We start from the raw sequence: 22,441 nt of genomic DNA on the forward strand, positions 1-22,441 counted from the left end.
TAGGAAGATTAATTAAAAAATATCACCTTAATTCAATAATAGTATCTAGATAGTTTTTGAACGTACATTTATTCTTTCAGATGAACGTTCAACTGAATCTTTAGTATAAACACAACTTCAAATTGCCCTCTGAATATATACAATCTTTAATCATGATGAGGAAAGCTGTTTGAACCTCTCCTTCATATTACTGTATCTAACATCATTGCCAAATCACATCATTTTACATATAAAAAGAAAAGAAAATCAAAAGAAAATAAAACAGTTTAGAGATGTGCTTTTAGCACACTCTTCAACATCTGCTTTTGTGTTTCTGTCTCAAGCAGACACTTTTCAAACTTAGACTGAGAGTGTGAAAGAGTGCCGGGTGACGGAGGAACTCGGAGGGGGACACTCCACTCCCCCACACTGTCTCCACTGTCATTACAGTCACTACTTCTTTTTCATTTTACATCTAACAATAATATATTTAAGTTACTCTTCAACAGTAAAAATAGTGATAATTATAATAATTCATTATATTAACTGCTTTCAAACTTTCCCATCTTAAATCATCTTCAAGAAAACTTCTTCCAGAACTTTCAGTCTACTCATTCCCTACTTTCTTTTGTCCATTCAAACAACATACATCAAAAATTGTAGAACCTTTTGGAATTCCAAATCTAGGTATTACCTCTCTTGTTATAAATTTGATTAGTGTTCCCTGATCTGCTGTTGGCACTGCTTCCAGCCATCTGCTAAGTCTGCATATTACTACAAGCATATAATGCTTTCCATGCACTTTCTTTATCATGTCCACATAATACATAACCAAATGCTTGAATGGTCCTTCTGGCACTGGTATGTGACCTATAGGTGTTTTTATTTCTTTTCTGACATTGTTTTGAGTACAGACTTCACATGTGGACAGAAAATCGTCTATCATTGCATATAAGTATGGAGACCAATATCCCTGCTGTTTAATTTTCCTTATAACTTCCCCCCTCGCGCAATGGTCAAACCATGCACATCATAAATAAAAACACTGAGAAATGTAGTTGATGCAACAATCTCTCCTTCATGAGAATGCCATATACCGTGTGAATTTTCTTTGCACCCCTATTTTCCCATGTAGTATGTTCATATGGACCTTTATTTTGAATTTGATTTATATCATCCTATTGTGGTTGTGATTCAATAATACTTCAATTGACAGTCAGAAGTCTTCTTGGCTTCTAACTCTACAGCATTATTTCCCTTAATGACAAAGTCATTGCCCTTTTTGTGGGCTTGACATTTAATGAGAGCCGATCTTTTAGGTAACATCATCGTAGAAATCAACTGTTCAATCTGTTCTGCATGTTAAATTAGGCTTCCATCACTTTTTCTAAAACCTCTCGTTTCCATATTGCTCCAAATAGATGTCAAAGACCATGAGCATAAGCCAAGTCAGTGAAAATGTTAACTGTTTGTCTTTTAGCTTACTGACATGCAGCAGTAAGAGCTTTTAATTCTGTTAGTTGAGCAGAACAAGATTTAATGCAATATTGTGAAAATAATCTCTATCTTTTTTCACAACTGCTTATCCTGCATGATTTTCCAAATTATCCCTAAAACAAAAATTATCAAATCTTTAATAAAACACAAACTTTGCCTTTCTTTCCCCAACATTCTCTTTACATTTAATGCAACTTTCTTTTTCCCATCATTCTCTTATTTTTTTAATATCTACTGTTTCAGCATCATTTAACAATAAGACTTTTATACTTCTCAGCATTTCTTGACAATTGATTCAGTTAAATGGCAAAACCAAAATTCACAGTGCAGAAACTGTAGGCCTCTAAAGTGATACTTTCATGGATTAATCTCAAAATAGAAATGGTTTACTAGAAAAAGACACTCAATCAACTCTTTGTAGCACCCACTAACCTTTTTCTTTAAAGTGAGGGTACTCTCTGGAAAATTTGGGGGAGTAACCAGTCCAATAGGTAACTCTAACTTTGCCATCAAGCTTGTAATATTTAACCATCACATCAATAACTCAGCAGTTAGATGCTGGATTTAAATTTAGACTCTCAGAACAATTTAGACCTGGGTATTCAACCCATTGATGGCAGTCTGGTAAATTATACACCCCATTGATGGTATAAGACTAAAATCAACTTATCCAGAGAGATTTGAATCCACATTTGAAATGTTAAATCAGTAATGATTACCAGCAGTCATGTGAGCGGGAGGATCAATTGGATAAAAGCCCACATCATTCTCAGTCTTTTTTCTCCGGACTTCTTCCTGCAGTATTATCAGCTTCAATAAATCATCTGGCCTAGCCATCTGCAATGGTGAGAGACTGGTTCCAGACTGAGTTAATGAAACGTCATGGTTACTTGTGTAACCTCCGTTCCCTGATGGAGGGAACGAGATGTTGTGTCGATGTAGTGACACTAGGGGTCACTTTTGGGAGCCCGAGACACCTCTGGTCTTTGATAAAAGGCCAATGAAAATTGGCGAGTGGTATTTGCATGCCACTCCCCCAGACATACGGGTATAAAAGGAGATGGTATGCAACCACTCATTCAGGTTTTATGCTGAGGAGCCGATATAAGGTCCGGCCATTTCAGCGGGTAGTTCAGCGTTTCGTTCCCTCCATCAGGGAACGGAGGTTACACAAGTAACCATGACGTTCCCTATCTGTCACTCACTCGACGTTGTGTCGATGTAGTGATACTAGGGGTCCCTATACGAAATGCCACAATTGGCTGAAGTGTGTTACACGAACTGGCGGTGTGTGGTGGGCAGACTACTGTGTGCCTCATAGCCAGCACACCAGGTCGACACGTAACCTCCCCCAACATATTTATGAGTGTCGAATGGCCCTTTCTGGGGACAAGTCGACTACCCAAAAGATAGAAACAGGCTTAACCCAGTCGTGGCCTCTTGTCCCCTTCTTATTTTCCACTCCCTAAAAAAGAAGGGGGATTAACCGACTGGGCCTCCAGGTCTAGTCGGGGGGTGTCCCTCCCAAGGGGAAGACACCGCAGAGACCACACTTGCCACAAAGAGAGGGAGGGATATTTAAGTGGAAGAATACATCACATGGTCTTTCCAAACCATGTGGAGAGCCTTCAAGGTAGATCCTGCCCAATGGGGGAGGAGTTACTACAAACATGGAGACTGGGGTAGAGGGGATCTGCCCAAGGAAGATGCAGTTCCCTATCTGTCACTCACTCGACATTGGTGTCGATGTAGTGACACTAGGGGTCACTCTTGGGAGCCCGAGACACCTCTGGTCTTTGATAAAAGGCCAATGAAAATTGGCGAGTGGTATTTGCATGCCACTCCCCCGAACATACGGGTATAAAAGGAGCTGGTATGCAACCACTCATTCAGATTTTCTCTTCGGAGCCGAACGGTCATGCTCATTGAGCTGAATACTACTGTTCATTCACCTGCTGGATCTGACGGCGCATTTCAGCGGCTTCTCCCTCCTCTGCACTGGTGCACTGCAGAGAACGCCCCTGGGCGCTTCGGCAGAAAAACTAGAGAGTATATTTTCTGAAAGAGCATTTTTCCCCTCTAAAAGAGTATATATTTCTCTAAAAGAGCTCACACACGGAACGTCTTTTTAAAGATGCGTCTTTTTAAAGATGCTTTTCCGATTGTGTGTTATTCCTGGTTGTGCTCGTTATCTCTCGCCTTCTAACGGTCACGATCACTGTCTTTCGTGTCTGGGCACTGCTCATGCGGAGTCAGCATTCGTGGATGGTCACATTCTCATTGCGAGAATTTGTCCATGGCAACGTTGCGGTCGCGGCTCGCCTTCGTAAGGAAGCGAGCCACCCCAGAGGCTCCCGCCTCGGTCCTTTTACCCACGGGTTTGAGGCCAGCGCAGCTAGCACTGGGAGCGATTTGGGGACCCCAATGGGACCGCCTCCGCCGGGTATCCCCCCGCGGACCTCCCATTCCCCAGCACGCTCGTCTGCCCCGATCGGGCTTCCGGGTGAGTCCGCCGGCTCGTCTCACGGCGAGTTCGACCTCTTATTCGGAGCCCGCGAAAGTGATGAGCTCTCGAGCGCAGCATCGGAAAGCGGGCTCGTCCAGTCGGAAGCCTCAGCTGGGCTCCTCCCTTCGGGGTCGATCGCCCAGTCACAGGCTGACACGGATATGACGACATGCTTTTCCGGACAGCCGCGAGCGTCGGCTAGAGTGGATTTCACCGCTCTTCCCTGAACCCTCGCGGCTCTGTGATTGGTTCCTGGGCTCGCGGCGCCGCTCAAAGCCACGCCCCGCCCCGTTCCTTTCTTCCCGGAAGTGCATGAAGAGCTGATAAGGTCACGGGAGGCACCTTTTACTGCCCGGTCCCGAACTTTTCAGCTTCCCCGCTCTCACTACCCTCGATGGTGGGGCGGCCAAGGGTTATTCGGCAATCCCCTGGTGGATAAAGGCGCTCGCGGTGCACCTATGCCCGCAGAGCACCGCCACCTGGCGCGGGTGCCCAAAGCCCCCGTCCAAGGCCTGTAGGTTTACGTCGTCTCTGACGGTCAAAGCCTACGGCGCTGCTGGACAAGCCGCCTCCGCCCTGCATGCCATGGCTCTCCTGCAAGTCCGCCAAGGCGCTAAAGGAACTGCACGAGGGTAGTTCCGCCCCGGGATTGATGCAGGAACTGCGCTCGGCGACCGACCTCGCTCTCCGAGCGATGGAGCTCACGGCGCAGTCTCTCGGGCGGACGATGGCCACACTAGTGGTCCAGGAGCGCCAACTTTGGCTCAACCTGGTCGAGATGGGTAAGGCCGACAGGACACGATTCCTTGCTGCCCCCATTTCCCAGGCGGGCCTATTCGGTGACACCGTCGAGGACTTTGCCCAGCAGTTCTCGATGGTAGAGCAGTAGATGGATGCTAGCCGGCTTGTCCTGCCCCGGCGTGGCTCAAGATCCCGCACCCCATCTACTCATCGCCGAGGGCGTCCCCCTGCAGTGACTGCACTGGCTCCGCTGCAGCCCGTCCCTCCAGCCCGGCCCCGGCGTGGAGCCCACCGCAGGAAGCCAACGCCACCCGTCTCACATCCGGCACCGAAGAACCCACGGAGGTCTTCGAAGCGCCCCTGAGACGGGCGACCCAGGGACAACGAAACCCGCTGCTCTGGAGCTGGTAAGCAGATCTTCAGCTTTTTGTTACCTTTTGCATTTAATTGCGCTGCATGCCCAAGTGGCTGCAGTACTCAGAGCTCCGCAAGAGTGGTTTCCTTGTTCCCTGGGTCACATATTCGGTGTGTACGGCTGGCATCACGACCACCGTCCACCACTCCATTTGGCAGGTTGGCACTCCAGCGGCGGTCTCCCGCCCTGAGCGCCCAGCTGTGGCACAAATCCGCCCCCTATGTGACAGTCTCCACGGGTCATGAGGACAGGCCTCTTCCTCCCCCGTCCCAGGCTGTTCCGGGGGTGGTCACAAGGAGCCAGGTAAGTGCTTCGATGTCCTCGGACTCAGCACGGCCACAATGTGGTGTGGCACCTCAAGCTCCGCCCCGCCGCGAGGCCCCACCCACCGGTACATCCGATGACGTTGTCCCTTTGGTCCCCCTTGCGCGGAACTCGGACGCATGGCTTGCGCTTTCCAGTCCGTCACGAGGGCTGGTCCGGATCGTCCACCTCGGCTGCATGATTCACTTCGCTGGACATCCGCCCAGGTCCAGCGGTGTCCACTTCACCTTGATGAAAGACGGAAACGCTGCTACCTTGCGCGGAGATCGCTACCCTCCTACGGAAGGACGCGATAGAACCTGTCCCTCCAGCCGAGATGAAGAAGGGGTATTACAGCCCCTACTTCATTGTACCGAAAAAGGCGGTGGGTTGCGGCCAATCTTGGACCTGCGAGTACTGAACCGGGCCTTACACAGACTCCCGTTCAAGATGCTGACGCAAAGACGCATTCTAGCGAGCGTCCGGCATCAAGATTGGTTCGCGGCGGTAGACCCGAAGGATGCGTACTTTCACGTCTCGATCCTTCCTCGACACAGACCCTTCCTGCGGTTCGCGTTCGAGGGTCAGGCGTATCGGTACAAGTCCTCCCTTTCGGCCTGTCCCTGTCTCCTCGCATCTTTACGAAGATCGCAGAGGCTGCCCTTGCCCCGTTAAGGGAGGTGGGCATTCGCATTCTCAACTATCTCGACGACTGGCTAATCCTAGCTCACTCTCGAGACGGGTTATGCGCACACAGGGACCTGGTGCTCTCACACCTCAGCCAACTAGGGCTTTGGGTCAGCTGGGAAAAGAGCAAGCTCCTCCCGGTTCAGAGCATCTCTTTTCTCGGTTTGGAGTTGGACTCAGTCTCCTTGACGGCGCACCTTACGAACGAGCGCGCCCAGTCGGTGCTGGCCTGTTTGAAGGCGTTCAAACAGAAAACAGCGGTTCCACTGAAACATTTTCAGAGGCTCCTGGGGCATATGGCATCCTCGGCGGTGGCCACCCCGCTCGGGCTGATGCATATGAGGCCGCTTCAGCACTGGCTCCAGACTCGAGTCCCGAGACGGGCATGGCGCCACGGGACACACCGCGTGGCCATTACGTCGGTCTGTCACCGTCTTTTCAGCCCTTGGACAGACCTGTCGTTTCCACGAGCAGGTGTTCCACTAGAACTGGTCTCCAGGCGCGTCGTGGTCACGACAGATGCCTCCAAAAGACTGCATTAAGCCTGTCTCTATCTCTGGGTAGTCGACTTGTCCCCAAAAAGGGCCGTTTGACACTCATAACTGTGTTGGGGGAGGTTACGTGTCGACCTGGTGCGCTGGCTATGAGGCACACAGCAAGTCTGCCCACCACACACCGCCAGTTCACGTAACACAGTTCAGCCTTGTGGCGTTTTGTATAGGGACCCCTAGTGTCACTACATCGACACCAACGTCGAGTGAGTGACAGATAGGGAACGTCATGGTTACTGGTGTAACCTCCGTTCCCTGATGGAGGGAACGAGACGTTGGTCCCTCCTGCCACAACGCTGAACTACCCGCTGAAATGACCGGACCTTATATCGGCTCCTCAGCGTAAAACCTGAATGAGTGGTTACATACCAGCTCCTTTTATACCCGTATGTTCGGGGGAGTGGCATGCAAATACCACTCGCCAATTTTCATTGGCCTTTTATCAAAGACCAGAGGTGTCTCGGGCTCCCAAGAGTGACCCCTAGTGTCACTACATCGACACCAACATATCGTTCCCTCCATCAGGGAACGGAGGTTACACCAGTAACCATGACGTTTGCCGGCAGGGAAACGAACTAGTGGAAGATATATATCGCATGGGGTTAGCCTTATAGGGAACCGCCACATGCGGAGCACCTACCCCAGAACAGGGCTCTTAGCGCATGTACTGGGCCGGCAGCGAGTCTCTCCAAAAACTCGACTGCCACAGGGCTCGGAGGAAGTCAACCAGGGAACAAAGTTTGTGAACACTACTAGGAATTAATGGCGTACGTCTTCAGCTCCAAGGGAGGTGGAAGGCGAAATGTGCAAGCGATACACCCGGCCAGCTATCCTGGGCTTATCTGCTTGTGTTGCATGCCACAACCTGGGACGAAACCGGTTCCACCTGGAGGTTGTAGAACCTTGCACAGGTGTTGGGTGTTGCCCAGCCCACTGCTCTGCAAATGTCTGTTAGAGAGGCACCCCTGGCCAGGGCCCAGGGAGCCGCTACACCTCTGGTAGAATGGGCTTGTAGCCCTACCGGGGCGGCATGTCTTAGGCGTGATATGCCATAGTTATGGCGTCAATGAGCCAGTGGGCGATCCTCTGTTTGGAGACAGCGCTTCCTTTCTGCTGTGCACCATAGCAGACAAAGAGCTGCTCAGAGATTCTAAAGCTCTGTGTGCGATCCAAATAGATGCATAAAGCGCGCACCAGACACAGCGACGACAGGGCTGGGTCTGCCTTCTCCTGGGGCAGCGCTTGCAGATTCACCACCTGGTCCCTAAAGGGGTGGTGGGAACCTTGGGCACATAGCCTGGTCAGGGTCTCAGGATCACGTGAGAGTAACCTGGACCAAACTCGAGGCACGTTTCGCTGACAGAGAATGCTTGCAGGTCATCTACCCTCTTGATGGAAGTGAGCGCAGTCAGGAGGGCAGTCTTCAAGGAGAGTGCCTTAAGCTCGGCTGACTGCAAAGGCTCAAAGGGGGCTCTCTGTAGACCCTGAAGAAATACAGAGAGGTCCCATGAGGGAACGAGGCGTGGTCTGGAGGGATTCAGCCTCCTGGCGCCTCTTAGGAACCTGATGATCAGGTCGTGCTTCCCTAAGGACTTACCATCGACTGCGTCGTGGTGTGCTGCTATGGCGGCAATGTACACCTTCGAGGTGGAAGAGGACAGCCTCCCTTCCAACCTCTCCTGCAGGAAGGAAAGCACTGATCCGACTGAGCATCTCTGGGGGTCTTCCCCACGGGAAGAACAGATGCCATTTAAAGGCATATAGGCGCCTTGTAGAGGGGGCCCTAACCTGAGTGATCACTTAGGTCTTCCGCGTCCCGTCCAGGGGCCAGACATGGAGATTCCAGAGGTCTGGGCGTGGGTGCCAGATGGTGCCCCGTCCCTGAGAAAGAAGGTCCTTCCTCAGGGGAATTCGCCAGGGGGGAGCTGTCGTGAGGAGCGTGAGGTCCGAGCGCCAAGTCTGGGTGGGCAAGTAGGGTGCTACCAGGATGACCTGCTCCTCGTCCTCCCTGACCTTGCACAGGGTCTGTGCAAGCAGGCTCACTGGGGGAAACGCATATTTGCGCATGCCAGGGGGCCAGCTGTGGGGAGGATTCTTGGGAGGCAAACAGGTGAATCTGTGCCTGTCGAATCGACTCCAAATCAGCTGGACCACCTGAGGGTGGAGTCTCCACTCTCCCCTGAGGGTAACCTGTCGTGACAGCACGTCCGCTGTAGTGTTGAGGTTGCCCGGGATGTGAGTGGCTTGCAGCGACTTGAAGTGCTGCTGACTCCAGAGAAGGAGATGGCGGGCGAGTTGTGACATACAATGAGAGCGCAAACCGCCTTGGCGGTTGACATATGCTACCATTGTCATGTTGTCTGTCTGAACTAACATGTGCTTGCCCTGGATCAATGGCTGAAACCTCAGAATTGCCAACAACTCGAGGCAGTTGATGTGCCAATGCAGTCACGGACCCGTCCAGAGGCCAGCAGCTCCATTTTGGAGGCGTCTGTCATGACCACGATGTGCCTGGAGACCAGTTCTAGAGGAACACCTGCCCGTAGAAACGAGAGGTTGGTCCAAGGGCTGAAAAGATGGTGACAGACCGGCGTGATGACCACGCGACGTGTCCCGTGGTGCCATGCCCATCTCGGGACATGAGTCTGGAGCCAGTGCTGAAGCGGCCTCATATGCATCAACCCGAGCAGGGTGGCCACCACCGAGGATGCCATATGCCCCAGGAGCCTCTGAAAAAGTTTCAGTGGAACCGCTGTTTTCTGTTTGAATGCCTTCAAACAGGCCAGCACTGACTTGGCACGCTCATTCGTAAGGCGTGCTGTCAAGGAGACTGAGTCCAACTCCAAACCGAGAAAAGAGATGCTCTGAACTGGGAGGAGCTTGCTCTTTTCCTAGCTGACCCGAAGCCCTAGTCGGCTGAGGTGTGAGAGCACCAGGTCCCTGTATGCACACAACATGTCTCAAGAATGAGCTAAGATTAGCCAGTCGCCAAGATAGTTGAGAAAACGAATGCCCACCTCCCTTAATGGGGCAAGGGCAGCCTCTGCGACCTTCGTAAAGACACAAGGAGACAGGGACAGGCCGAAAGGGAGGACTTTGTACTGATACGCCTGACTCTTGGACGCAAACCGCAGGAAGGGTCTGTGTCGAGGAAGGATCGAGACATGGAAGTACGCATCCTTCAGGTCTACCGCCGTGAACCAATCTTGATGCCGGACTCTCGCCAGAATGCGTTTTTACATCAGCATCTTGAACGGGAGTCTGTGTAAAGCCTAGTTCAGAACTCACAGGTCCAAGATTGGCCACAACCCACCGCCTTTTTTCGGTACGATGAAGTAGGGGTTGAAAAACCCCTTCTTCATCTCGGCTGGAGGGACAGGTTCTATCGTGCCCTTCTGTAGGAGGGTAGCGATCTCCGCGCAAGGTAACAGCATTTTCGTCCTTCACCAAGGTGAAGTGGACACCGGCGAAGTGAATCGCGCAGCCGAGTCGGACGGTCTGGACCAGCCCTCGCGATGGATTGGAAAGCGCAAGCCATGCGTCCAAGTTCCGCGCAAGGGGGACCAAAGGGACAAAGTTATCGGACGTACCGGCAGGTGGGGCATCGCGGCGGGCGGAGCTCGAGGTGCCACACCACGTCGTGGCCTTGCTGAGTCTAAGGACATTGAAGCACTTACCTGGCTCCTTGTGATCACCCCCGGAACAGCCTGGGGCAGGGGAGGAAGAGGTCTGTCCTCGTGACCCATGGAGACTGTCACATCAGGGGCGGATTTGTGCCAAAACTGGGCGCTCAGGGGCGGGAGACCGCCGCTGGAGCGCCAAACCTGCCAAATAGAGTGGTGGACGGTGGTCGTGATGACGGCCATGCACACCGGATACGTGACCCAGGGAACAAGGAAACCGCTCTTGCTGAACTCTTGAGTACTGCAGCCACTTGGGCATGCAGCGCAATTAAATGCAAAAGGTGACAAAAAAATGGAGATCTGCTTACCAGCTCCAGAGCAGCGCGTTTCATTGTCCCTGGGTCACCCGTCTCAAGGGCGCTTTGAAGCCTTTCATGGGTTCTGGGCGGCCGCGAGACGGGTGGCGTCTGCTTCCTGCGGTGGGCTCCACGCCGGGGCCGGGCCGAAGAGGCGGGCTGCAGCGGAGCCGGTGCAGTCACCGCAGGGGGACGCCCGTGGCGATGAGTAGATGGGGTGCGGGATCTGGAGCCGCGCCGGGGCAGGATATGCCGGCTAGCATCCATCTACTGCTCTACCATCGAAAACTGCTGGGCAAAGTCCTCGACAGTGTCGCCGAATAGGCCCGCCTGGGAAATGGGGGCAGCAAGTAATCGTGTCATGTCGGCCTCACCCATCTCAACCAGGTTGAGCCAAAGGTGGCACTCCTGGACCACTAGTGTGACCATCGTCCGCCCAAGAGACCGCACCGTGACCTCCGTCGCTCAGAGAGCGAGGTCAGTCGCCGAGCGCAGTTCCTGCATCAATCCCGGGGCGGAACTACCCTCGCGCAGTTCCTTTAGCGCCTTGGCGGACTTGCAGGAGAGCCATGGCATGCAGGGCAGAGGTGGCTTGTCCAGCGGCACTGTAGGCCTTGGCCGTCAGAGACAACGTAAACCTACAGGCCTTGGACGGGGGCTTTGAGTGAGGGCAGGGAAGCTGAAAAGATCGGGACCGGGCAGTAAAAAGTGCCTCCCGCGACCTTGTCAGCTCTTCATGCACTTCCGGGAAGAAAGGAACGGGGGTGGGGCGTGGCTGAGTTCCACTCTAGCCGACACTCGCGGCTGCCCGAGAAAGCATGTCATCATCTCCGCGTCTGTGACTGGGCAATCGACCCCGAAGGGAGGAGCCCAGCTGAGTCTTCCGAATGGACGAGCCCACTCTCCGATGCTGCGCTCGAGAGCTCATCACTTTCGCAGGCTCCGAATGAGAGGTCGAACTCGCCTTGAGACGAGCTCGGCGGACTCATCCGGAAGCCCGATCGGGGCAGACGAGCATGCTGGGGAATGGGAGGTCCACGGGGGGATACCCGGCGGAGGCAGTCCCATTGGGGTCCCCAAATTGCCCCCAGTGCTAGCCACGCTGGCCTCATACCCGTGGGTAAAAGGACCGAGGCGGGGAGCCTCTGGGGTGGCTTGCTTTCTACGAAGGCGAGCCGCGACCGCAACGTTGCCATGGACATATCCTCACAATGAGAACATGACCATCCACGAATGCTGTCTCCGCGGGAGCAGTGCCCAGACACGAAAGACAGTGATCGTGACTGTCAAAAGGCAAGAGATAACGACCGCAACCAAGAATAACACACAATCGGAAAAGCATCTTTAAAAAGACGCGTCTTTAAAAAGACATTCCATGTGTGCCGCTCTTTTAGAGAAATATACTCTTTTATTTCTGCCGAAGCACCCAGGGGCATTCTCTTGCAGTGCACCAGTGCAGAGGGGGGAGAAGCCGCAGAAATGCGCCGTCAGATCCAGCAGAGGTGAATGAACAGTTGTGGGAATTCAGCTCAGAGAGCATGACCATTCGGCTCCAAAGAGAAAATCTGAATGAATGGTTGCATACCAGCTCCTTTTATACCCGTATGTCCGGGGGAGTGGCATGCAAATACCACTCGCCAATTTTCATTGGCCTTTTATCAAAGACCAGAGGTGTCTCAGGCTCCCAAGAGTGACCCCTAGTGTCACTACATCGACACAACGTCGAGTGAGTGACAGATAGGGAACAACATACACATAATGATGATAACAGATATAAAACATAGTTAGTATCAAAGACTAGATGCATGAGTATGAAGTTATTTATGATGTTCAATTTAATCTTAATGTTTCTTCATGGGTTTCACTTACTACCAATTACCAATTTTTTCCTTAGCATTATCAATAATTTTTACAATCAAATAGGTCCAAGATATTTCTTAAATCTTCAAATTAGAACTTCTAGTGCGAGTAAACTTCTATTTTGTTAGATATCAGAACATCTGAGCAAAACTGTTTACAATGTTTGCTTAGTTCTGCCTCCTTATTGGAGGTTGGGATTTAATTTTCCATTTTATCTGGCATGATTGGTCACAGAACAAACCCAAGAAAAAGCATCACAATGTTGGTAAGGTTGTCGCACATAAAAATCATGAGAACAGATATTAAGAGCACAACTTCAGCAAATTGAAAAAAAACAGAGAACATGAAATGATCCAAATTATTCTTAATGTTCTTTCCTTTAATTTTAGTCTCAAAGGCATCTTCTCACTGTACCCATGATCAACCAATGCCTACACTGTTATATAAAACAAGAAAATAAAAGAAAAAATATCTAATCTTAACTAAAACAATCTGCTATCTATTTTTTCTAAATTCGGGGTGCCCCTGTCTGAGTGGAGACATCAAGAGAGATGAGTTCTCCCATTCAAAGTCTGCAGACACCATCCTTAGAGAGTAAGGAGTATAACCCCTCCCGCTCACTCTCCTTACAGAACATGGGGTCATAGGTCCTTGTGTCTAATAGTCTACTTCTATTTCTCACCAATTTATCTGTGTCTCGTATTAATTTTTCTGTTTCTCTCATTGTTTCTATCCTTTCCCTTCTTCAGTCCCAGCCTTGTTTGTCTTTATTTTCTAACTCCACATGACCCTCCATCTGCATTTCTCCTAAAACTTCTACAGTTCCCTTGAGAATTGGGAACTGACCTTCTGAGGGCACATATGGAGGTGATTTGACAAGGACCTCTCCTTCTGTATTTTTCTTGCCTGTCTTATATTTTTCTGTGAATTTTCTCCTTTCAGTGCTAGCACTTTTCTCTTTTTCCTTTTTGTTTCTCTGTTTTTACTTTTTTTACTCTTATCTTTAGTTTTATAATTTTTTATCAAAGTTTCCATTTCCTCGCACAACGCTACATGAAATGTCCCTTCCTTTGGCCATTTTGTCATCATATCTTTGGTTCTTTTTTGCCATTTGCTTGAAAGCTCATCTATAAGGTCTTTACACAATGGATATTTTAATCCAAATATGTCCACAGGAGTGGCTGCCATGATTTTTCTTATAATACAACAAACCCTATCTTTAGGAAAATTTATCACTGTATCAATATTTGTGACAATTTTTATTTTTGGACAATTTTATTTGTTCAATTAATATGATCTTCCTAAAGAAATTCAGTTATTTTTTTTTATTTATAACCAATTTTTCTTATCTTCTTTTATAACCTGAACTTTAATTGTATTAATTATTATACCACATACACGTACAAATTTCCTATATATTGTCAATTTACTTTTAGGATCACTCTGCATCCAAATAGTGCCAAACCACTATAACAGTTACTTTTTCTTAGAGTCTTTATTTCTTTCACTGTTATTCTGCTTGGCATATACAGAATGAAAAATTATTTTATCACCATTAATTTAGATAAATCATTATATTTAGAGGATAAACGTATATCTTACTAAATTTATTTGCTTCTAGAATAATCTGCAACGCCAATATCTTGAAACAATTTTTCTAATTTCTTTCACCTTCACTTTTTTAATACACAACGTTCATACACGTCCCTTTATTATTTATTTATTTTGCTTTCTCATTTCTTTAAGATTTTATCAATCAATTATTTACACAGTGGATTTCTAGATTTTAGTATTTCCGCTGGAGTTTTTGCCATAATTATACCTTATGTAATATAACAACACTTATCTTAAATACAACCTTTGTTTAAAATCCAATTAATTAGTTGACTTTAGTTTAATGCAATACACTGGACTCAAAGTTTTATTGTTTGTCCAGATAATGTGATTTCCCAAATGGAATTCAATCACTTTATAGTTCTTTATCATTTTAATATTCTTCTTTGTCACTGTGATATGAACTTTAACTCTAAGTACAGTTATTCAACTTTTATGTATAAATTATCTGTAAAGTCAAGTAAATTTCTATGCTACAGTCTAGTTTAGGAGTTATGATTTGGCACACGTCCAGCTGCTGCTCTTTCTCAGTTTACTTAATCTTACATCAGGCTTCCTTCATGGCATAAAAAGAACAGCCCAAGACTAAATTTTGTCCAGCCAGCTAAGAGTTAACTTTTTGCTTTCATGCACATTTTGTTTTACAGCTGTGTTGTCTCACCAATTTTATTCTTTTGTCCTATTGTCAGTTTATACTGTATTATATTTACCCTTCCATATATATATATCATTGGTTTTAACTCCACTACACAACCAGAATAATTTTAAGTGCCCTCTTTGCCTCTAATCATCAGATCTCTTCTGCCTCATATATTAATGGAAGGTTGAAAATAGGCCTAAATAGCTTTTCTTTTCTGTAAATTGCATATATACTCCTCATTAGTTACGCAGCAAAGTCTGAGTCTCTCTATCTGGATCACAAATTCTACAATTTGAAGAATGGCCAAACAACCTACAAAGCCAATATCTCAGAACGTTTTTAGTTTTCTCTGTGTTAACAAAGGAAATTTCTTCCCAAATTTTCACAAGAGACAGGCTTTCATTCCCAACATTCATTCAACATATAAAAGACAATCCTTCTTTATTAGACAACATATACTCCATTCATCGTGTCCCTTTAAAAAAAAGATTTTTTATTTTTAGGGCTCATATTTCATTAAAATTCACACTTGTCTTCTTGTTTATAGGACGCCTATAACATACACTCTGTGTTCCTTTAATTTTAAGGACACATCATACATTCCAGTCCCTCTACTGGGCTCATATATGTACTCAGTCATACACTTCCATACACAATTGCACTTCAGTCACACTTCACACATTTTCAAACACAGACATAAACACTCTCACAGACACAGAAACTTTCACACTTTTTACAAACACAAGGCCTTTATAAACACAGAGCTCTCAAAAAATACTATACAATTCTAAAACGCAACTATTCTATCACCCCTCTTAGGTGACCTGCAGGATTTGCCTCTCTTGCCTTCCTGGCTTTTTTATTTTTTTATTTTTAAATTTTATCTGCTTTTCATTTACTGTTATCCATCAAGGCCCCCTTAAGAGTAAAAACAGATCATTGCATGCAATTATTTCTTCTGGAATAAGAACCCTTTATTCTTTTTTTTTTGTTTTTTTTTTTTTTGAATTTGGAGGAGCTTTTTGAATGTCCTTACCACCACAGGCAGATTCTGGCAAGCAACACAAACTAATTATATAAGCAAAAAATGCTTACATTTTTAAGTGGCCACTGTTTGAGTTGCTTGTCCAGATAGCCCGTTGTGGCTTCCACTCTGCTCCTTTCCAGTGCCCCACATTGGGCGCCAATTTGTTGTGGCTTCTGCCACCTCTGTGAAACATCACTCTTGAAGTCTTGGGGTTTTGATGCCAGAAGATAGACTTTATTATCAGAGATAGCAAAGCCGACTTGCTACCAGCTCAACTGACTTTCTGTATTCAAACAGGCCTATATACACATATTCACCTAGGGCGTGACCAATACACCCCATACATTTTGTTCTGTGTCTTCAGTCTGTTTAGAGAACATTGAACTATGAGAGAGGCCACTCTCCATCTGGAACCTCTTTACGGGGCCTTATCCTATATTTTCTCTAGTGTCAAAACATGAGACTCAAGTTTACCATATGTGAGTGGCCTCCTTCCCACAGGCCTCTACACATACACACACACACAGTAAAATACATGCTATACCATCAGAAATAATTGTAGAATAAAATGTCTATATTCACATTGATTATACTTGATTAATTTATATTTAACTTGATAAAAATATTCCACAGCAGCTGGCGCCCATACAGTAGCTCAAATGGGGAAAACCCCGTGGAGGCTTGCGGGACCTCTCGTACTACAAACAGCAGGGGTTCAAACCACTTATCCCAATTCTTAGCGTCTTTGTGTACGAACTTACGAATCATGATTTTTAAGGTTTTATTGAATTGTTCGACCAACCCGTCGGTTTGCGGGTGATAAACGCTGGTGTGAATCGATTTAATGCCTAATAAATCATATAGTTTGCGAAGTGTATGTGACATGAATGTTGTACCTTGATCAGTGAGGATTTTCTTTGGAATCCCCACTCAGGAGATAATTCTGAAGACTGCCTGCGCAACACTATGTGCTGAGATGTTGCGCAGGGGCACTGCTTCCGGATATTGCGTTGCATAGTCCAGCAGAACTAATACAAAGCGATGGCCACGTACAGTCCGCTCTAATGGCCCAACGACTTCCACGATGCCGTGGGTTCCCTCCACCAGCAACCATTTCCGGCAGGCGTCATGGAGCTGCTGTGCAAAAGCGACCAGGCGGCCATCCTTCCCGAAGCTCAGAGAGCGGAAAAGCTGCCGACTCTGCTCCAGGGTCCGACCGACCCGTTGCTGGATGGCCTTACTCAGGTGACTCTAATCCAGGAGGCTGGAGGTGGGAAGTTGTTGTGCCGCTAGCTGCACCTCCCCAGAGAGCAGGGGCAACAGATGGGCCACCCACTGATCGGGAGGTCACCTCCAAACCTCTGCGGCCTTTTCAAATAGGTCGAGGAAGGCCTCCAGATTGTCGTTTGGCCCCATCATTGTTAGGGCCACAGGTGGAATAGGCTCCGAGGAGGTCGCAGTGCCAGCCAGTCCTCCGCTTGTGCCTGGAGCAGGACTTGAAAGTGTTGTTCCTTCTCCAGGTGTACCTCCATGAGGGCCTGATGTTGTGTTTGCTGGATGCTGGTGAGGGTCTTGAAAACTTTGCCCAGCGGTGAGGACTACATAACGGCGTACTCCTCCAAAGCCGGGTTTTCGGCACTACTGTAAATGGCCTTAGTTTGTGGGCAATGAAGGAGTCAGGAGACAAAAGAAGCAGGTTCAAGGTCAGATCTTTTAATAATTAAATTGTCCACACTTGACAGTAACCGTCAAAACAAAATGTAACAATGATAGAAGCTCTCTCTGGCTTGGACTTGTCAGGTCACTCTCTCCCCTCTCTGACGCTCTGGCGTGCCTTTTATGTCTCCCTCCGCCATAACTATAATGAGAGACAGGTGTTAGAGATAATTACGACCCAGGTGACGAGCCTTACTGCTCTCCCTCTCCCGCAGACCGACACATGACCACGCCCCCATGCCACAGTATTATCCATGTTTAAAACTAACAAACTAAATATTAGTAAGTTTTATCATGCAAAATAACTGAATTATAAGAATTTACAATATTTATAAGAAATTACAAGTGCTTTGTATGTTATTTAATATTCTCTAAATTCCAGAAAGATGATGTGAAGTATTTTTGGGTTATTTGCAGTTATAGTTCTCTTACGAAAGTCATTGAACTGGAAAAAACAAACTGAACTGAAAGTTCACGAAACTCGCAAACCGTAGAACAATAAATTAATTATCTTGAGGGGAGGACAGAAATGACCATGTGACATAACAAAAGACACTTCTGATTGGTTCAAGACACCTCTGGGGTTCAGCCAACCTCAACTCAATAACCCCCGCAACAAACAAACTTTGCTCTCTGTTTCTCATTCTTCTACTTGCACACACGTGATTGGGAGTCGCGAGTCTCCCTCATGGGAGGCCTTGCTTCCAGGGCTCCACCTGGTCATTCCATCACCCATCCAGCATCCACGATCTTCAACAGAATTCCAAACATTGATGCAACAAAGACTTTTTATGGACCCAGCCAAAGAACCAAGGCAGTGCAATGCAATGCAACTTACGCATGTACAAACCTCAGAATTTCACTGAAAGTGCTGGTGTTTTATTAGATAACTGGGTAACCCGATCTAAATCGAGGCATACTAAATTAAGTAATGATTGTTCTGAAGGCATGGTCTGTAAACTCCATAAATTTAATTTTTCCGTTACAGATTATTTCCATTTCATCTTATGTCAAAGCTCACTCACCAACCTGTGTTTTATGTTTGTCTACAGTATGTGTGTAAGTTTAGTTTTATGTTGTATGTTAATTAATAAAGACTTCTTTGTATTTAAAGAGAATTTGACTGTGTATTTGATCAAATTATATCAGTCCCTTGAAATTTGTCGATCCTAAAAAACTGTATTGCTCATAAATAGATATTATTTTCAATGGCCATGAAAGTAGTATTACTGTAAGAATTAATCTTATGTGCAGATCAACTCATCGCTGGCCGAAGACTTTAATCATATGTAAACAATAATTATTTTAATATTCCCCAAATCAATCGTTAATCCCTTTATTGAGCTAAATTCCTTGCATTAATGGTTGGAAAATGATGCAGGCATAAGCTTAAAGCCATAAGATAACCATCATGCAAATTCCCTACATGTAATTGGTGATGAATGCTGGCAGTTGTAAATATACCCTGTCACAAAGTCTCTAATTCCCTACATCCAGGGGCGGACTGGCCATTGGGAGAACCGGGACTTTTCCTGGTGGGACGGCCATGAAACGTGGCTGAACGGGGCAGAATTGGGCGTGATAAGCTGAAACGGGCTGCCGCGTTATGCCAAATGGCCCACAACAGGCTGAAGAGGGCCGCAAAACGATGCCATGATATGCCGAAGGGGGCCGCGATATGCAGAAAAGGACAGCGACACCTCCCCCCCACCCCACCCAACAAATTTTGGGCCAGTTTCTATGTGAAATCGGCCCTGGATTTTACTTCTCAGTCCACCCCTGCCTACATCAGTTTATTGATTTGCATGTAAACGCTGTTTGGTTTTTTGACTTAATAATAAGTGTTTTGTTGTACATATAAACACACTCATTGTGTGCTAAATAATGTAATGTTTCCTGTACCTTGAGCTCCACAGCAGCTGAGCCGATCAGCATTAACGATTCACTGTCCCAGACATCAATCTGCAGGGAGTGGAGTGCCAGGTATCGCAGGAACCACACCCGCTCACCTGGCTTCAGGAGTTGAGGGTCAACACGGTAATAAGGCTGCAAACCAGGAACACCTACAGTTATAAGAAAAGAGAAGTACATTAATGAAGAAAGAATAAAGGTATTTGAAGGTTAGTATAATAAAGGTTTGCCTACATGTATTTATCAAAAGACGAAGTGAGAGAAAAACTTTTTTAAAGGATGTCCCATTCTCTGATTTCAGTGTGTGAGAAGCTTGTTCAAATGTTCATGTGTTAACTTGAGCAGCTGCACTGTTCATGTCATAACTTGCACTGTTTTTGTGTCAAGTCATTGTGAACAAGCTTCTCTTATGCAGTTATGAACGTGCAAAGTCAAGTCATTTTTATTGGTAAAGCGACTTTCGCAACACACATCGTTTCAAAGCAGCTTTACAGAACATCATGCATTAACAGAAAATGAAACTGTAATATCTATAATGTCTTAGAGTCATCATTGTGTAGTTTGATAAAATACGATTGTGAATTGTGTTTAAAAATAAGTAATTAAATAATAATTGTATTGTCATTGTAAATAATCGGCAAAGGAGAACCATGGCAGGAGTCAAGGTTTTTACTGTAGAATAACTTAGATATCGAGTTGTTTCTCACCAAAACTTATTGTATGCTTTTAGAAGATTTGGAATATGAAGCACAAGTCACATGGACTAATTTAATGACACTTCTGGGTACGTTTTAAGCTTTTAAGTGAGTCACTATTAACTGCCATTGTGTTGAAACCAGCTAATGGTACATCCTATAAAATTCATCAAAATTCAAGAACAAAAGTCAAATGGGTTTGGAACAATATAAAAGTGAGTAAATGATGACAGAATTTTTATTTTCCTGTAAACTATTCATATAAAACAAATTTCAGATGGGTGATAAGAAATTTTGAAGATCCTGAACCAAGTGAACATACTTTATGTGGAGGAGTCTGGCTGCCAGTATAGACGTGAGCAAAGATTTTATGTGAAGAAAATTCTGGAGGTTAAAAACATGTAAAGAAGTGTAAGTCAGCATTTAGTATGCTCTCTATGGGAAGTATGGCAAATGTCAGTAGACCAACACAAAGGAATCTGCAGTTTAGCAATGAAATGTCTATACACTGTAAAAATTAAAAGATACCCAAGACACCATTTTCACACCGGTGGAACCCTCTGCAGATGCTTCAGGCACCCTTTGAGTTATCTGACAAAATCTCAGTTCCTGCAAGAACTCGAAGAACCTCTAATGACTTTCAATGGTTTCTCCAGTAATCCACCATAAGGGAAAGGCTTTGAGGCACTTTCAGAGCCGGCGTTCTCATCAGAGTAAGACGCCGCGCAAATGGACCCCCACTACCCACTATTCTACTGGCAAATGTTCAGTCTCTGGATAACAAGTTCTGCGAGCTGAAAGCGCAGATCTCTTTCCAACGAGATACAAGGGACTGCTGCATTATCTGCCTCACGGAAACTTGGATGTCTGCGGAGATTCCAGACTCAGCCATTGAACCTGCGGGGTTCTCTGTGCACCAAGCGGACAGAGCAAAAGACCTCTCAGGTAAAAGCAGAGGAGGTGGTGTATGTTTTATGATCAACAAATCCTGGTGTGATCAGAGGAATGTACATTCTATCAAGTCTTTCTGCTCTCCTGATCTGGAATTTCTTATGCTTCTGTGTCGACCATTCTGGCTACCGAGGGAATTCACAGCGGTCATTATCACAGCTGTGTACATTCCCCCACAAGCCGACACAGACCGGGCACTCAAGGAACTGTATGGGAGTATAAGTGAGCAGGAAACAGCGCACCCTGAGGCCGCGTTCATTGTGACCGGGGACTTTTAATAAAGCCAGTTTAAAATCAGTCGCACCAAAATACCACCAGCACATTAGTTTCAACACACGAGGGGAACAGGTTTTGGACCATTGCTACTCTCCCTTCCGGGATGGCTACAAATCCCTCCCCCGCCCACCATTTGGCAAATCGGACCACTCTTCCATTCTGCTTCTGCCCGCTTACAGGCAGAAACTGAAACAGGAAGCACCCACCCTCAGAACGATCCAGTGCTGGTCAGACCAATCAGATTCCATGCTACAAGACTGTTTTGATCACACGGACTGGGAGATGTTTCGGTCCGCCTCTGATGACGACATCGAGCTTTACGCTGATAGCGTAATGTGTTTCATCAAAAAGTGCGTGGAGGATGTGGTTCCGACCAGAACAATACGGATCTATCCGAATCAGAAACCATGGATAAATAACGATGTTCGCGCGGCACTTAATGTGCGGACCTCCGCTTTTAATTCCGGGAACGCGGAGGAGCATAAACAAGCCAGTTATGCCCTCCAAAAAACTATCAGAACCGCAAAACGCCAGTACAGGAGCAAGATTGAAGGACAGTTTAACACCACCAACTCTAGAAGCATGTGGCAGGGAATTAACATCATCACGGACTTTAAAGGGAATAAAAACTCCACCATGAACACCGCTGTCTCTCTCCCGGATGAGCTAAATACTTTTTATGCTCGTTTTGAGGGAAATAACACCACCCTCGTGGCGAGAGCTCTCGCGGCTGAAGCTACAGAGGTTAGTTCACTCTCCGTCTCTGTAGCGGATGTAACCCGATCCTTCCGACGGGTGAATATCCACAAAGCCGCGGGCCCAGACAGCATTCCGGGCTGCATCATCAGAGCGTGCGCGAACCAGCTGGCTGGTGTTTTTACGGACATTTTCAACCTTTCCCTCTCTTTGTCTGTATTCCCCACATGCTTTAAAACATCCACCATTGTGCCTGTTCCAATGCAATCAAAAATAACTTGCTTAAATGACTGGTGTCCTGTTGCTCTGACCCCCATCATCAGCAAATGCTTTGAGAGACTAATCAGAGATTACATCTGCTCTGTGCTGCCACTCTCTCGACCCGTTGCAGTTTGCT

General features: G+C 46.8%; 1 pseudogene; it reads right to left on the reverse strand.

Moving 5' to 3' along the window:
* The window catches only part of LOC127415376 (nephrocystin-4-like), a 185,080-nt pseudogene that overhangs the window by 45,749 nt on the left and 116,890 nt on the right, over positions 1-22,441 (reverse strand).

The sequence above is a fragment of the Myxocyprinus asiaticus genome, chromosome 24, assembly GCF_019703515.2.
Source record: "Myxocyprinus asiaticus isolate MX2 ecotype Aquarium Trade chromosome 24, UBuf_Myxa_2, whole genome shotgun sequence".
NCBI lineage: Eukaryota > Metazoa > Chordata > Actinopteri > Cypriniformes > Catostomidae > Myxocyprinus > Myxocyprinus asiaticus.